The 2,888-nt window shown below is 32.7% G+C and overlaps 1 pseudogene; it reads right to left on the bottom strand.

Moving 5' to 3' along the window:
* Nucleotides 1–408: 408 nt before the first annotated feature.
* On the bottom strand, nucleotides 409–1,461 carry LOC122003706 (annotated as a pseudogene).
* Nucleotides 1,462–2,888: the final 1,427 nt, after the last annotated feature.

The following is a 2,888-nucleotide window of genomic DNA, read 5'->3' as shown; positions in this document are numbered from 1 at the left end:
GAAATTGCCCCAACAAAACATTCATCATAATTTAACCATCATCACAATTCACCACAATAAAGGATAGAAATGTTTTACATCCAAAATATCCAATTCATTCACCATATCATCACAATTCATTCCATCATTACACAAGTACAAATGTAATACTAATATAAAAGTATTGAATCCAATGCTAACTAAATACTAACAAATCATTGAATTTTAAAACTAACAAAGTAAGCTCTGATTAGCTAAGAAGTAGTCAACATAAAAGGAAGAACACACATCAAAGAAAGATTGCATGAACTGAACATTATTGGTAATTCATGGTAGGTTTTGTTAACAAAACCGGTAGAGAATTCTTCACCTTCACTTCAAACTGATATACACAATTCTCAAAGGATATATATATTACTGTCTCACAGGGAGCTGAAACAATGGATCACAGGTTGCTACAACATCATGTTGTACGCAGGCAAATCTTTCACACTGGTCACATCTTCTAGTGAAAGCTCACGCTCCAGCTTTCTAAATCTTCTCCAAGCAATTCCAGGAACCGAATTCCAGCTTTGTTAGATGGCATGACTGGAACGGGAAAAACCCAAGATTTAAATCAATGTACAACACTGACCTTTTAGCTAATAGTTGACAAACTACCTGATTGTAAATCTAGCATTTGCATCAGCATAAATGACAAATTAACACCAGCTACAGCAAAAGGGTACTCCCATTCAGCTCTTCTACCTTCTTTCTTGTGTAACAATGCTTGGAAAGAATTCTGATCCATACGACGAGACAAACACTGATTTGGGCTATGAAACAAAAGATCTAAAATAAAAGGAAAGAAAATTCAAGGAAAAATTAACTACCAGATAGTTTTTGGTAAAAAAATGAGATTCTCCAAGGATATGAAGCCACCACCCCTACAAACACATTTAGCATCACAATTATGTAAAAAGTCAAATCTTTTCTTAAGGTATCAGTAGAACTAAAGTTCCAATTACCTAAAATCTGTTGATGGGTCACAACCTTGCCAACCCATTTCCTTCCATAATTCATATTTAAGAGGAGGAATTTCTCTATTAGGATAGGCAACTCGCCAGAGATGTCTCAGAGCATCCTACAACATAAATCTGTCAGCTTGCAGATATCGAAAAGGCTATAGAAGGTACCATGTAAAAAATAAATAAATAGTCATTATCAATGTAGAGTGGTACTTGATGTTCCAAACAAGAGCCATCAAACTAGATCTCCAATCTTTGCCTTAAACTTCCCAATCTCTCTTCCTTCAAAGATGAGTGCATAATAACATATGAACAAGCTTTCATAAGAAGTCATTATTGCATTAATCTAGAGAAAAATACTAATCTTGCAGTTAAAATGCCCTATTAAACTCTTAATGTCATCAGAAGAAGAGTATTACCACATCTAAGGATAGACAACAACATGCTATATATATTAACTTGATGTGGAAAATATATCATCTTTTCCAATCAAATAAGGTCATGATGTATAGAGAAATGAGAAGAAGAGTATCCATTTTTGTCCCACTTTAAGTCAAGATGAAAAATAGAAACTTAGCATTTAAATTGATTAGAGTAAAGCTGGTGCATGTAGTTCTCTTAGGCATTATACATTTATACTAGCCTAGAATGTGAAAAACAAATTAGTGTAAGCAAATAGGACACTGTTTCAAATCAATTGTTAATATTATTTTTCGTCAGTTAATTTGTATTGTTATAATTCTAATTCTTGTGGATTCAAATAAAATCTGATACTGAAGGAATATAACCAAATTTACATATATGTCTGCATGCAAGTTACTGTCAGTGACTATGTTGTAGGCTATAGGATCGCAAGAAATTCATCAGCAAGACAACTGGCTCTATGACCAAGTAGCAATAGAATAATGTATGATCAAGTACTAAGAACTATGATTTATCACGTACTGCATATTATTAGAATATTGACAAGTATGAAGGAAAGGCAATATTTTCAAAGAATTTGTGAATAAAGCGCCAGGATTGTATTCTTTGAAAGTTTTTTAGACTACTAACCTATTAGATGCGCTAGTAAACAACACAATCTGATAGAGCTCCACCATAGTAAGCACGCCCCTTCATCCAATTCCACTTCAAATTGAGCTTTTGATTTCAATTTCATTTCTATAGAAAAATGAATTCCAATCTATCCCCTGAAGAAATCAGATATGGTTTATTGAACAATTCATCCAAGAAAGGACTCAAGGAGCCACATAATAGGTTCACCAGAAATAGAAAAATAGAATCGCAAAATAGAATCAAACAGAACTTGATGATAAAATGAAAATTTTCTTATTATTTAGTTCATGATATGAATAATATAAAATCATTTATATGTAACTAAAAATGAAGATCCATGATCACATAATTGAAACTAGGTCGATGATAAGCAAGAACAACAATAGATTGATCAACAGAATAATTATGACATGGAACAATCAGATAAGCAAACATTACCTTTGAAAGAAAAAGCAATTTGGTGTTAGTTAGAGCCCTAGAACCAATCATATGATGATTATTGTATGGATTCATTGTATCATATTCTTATGTATATAAAGGTGTTTGTTTTGGTTATTATACTTACTTGTATTGGTACCAAATAACTAAGTATAATAGCGTCCTTGAGTAGAAGGTTCTTATCTATATCAATCTATTGGTTGAATCGATAGTGAGATGGTATAGAGAACACTACTCTTAATCATTCCTAGTCAAGTATTAATATTCAGGGACAATGTTAATGCGACGAGACTAGCATGTAGGTCAACTTGATGACTTGATCTCACAAGTCATGGATATAGAGATATCAAGTTCACACATGGGTATGCATTGGAGAATGTATACTGAATGACCTGCCATGAGAAAGTA

The sequence above is a fragment of the Zingiber officinale genome, chromosome 7B (genome assembly GCF_018446385.1).
Source record: "Zingiber officinale cultivar Zhangliang chromosome 7B, Zo_v1.1, whole genome shotgun sequence".
Taxonomy (NCBI): Eukaryota; Viridiplantae; Streptophyta; class Magnoliopsida; order Zingiberales; family Zingiberaceae; genus Zingiber; species Zingiber officinale.
This window is presented reverse-complemented; position numbering and strand designations above follow the sequence as displayed.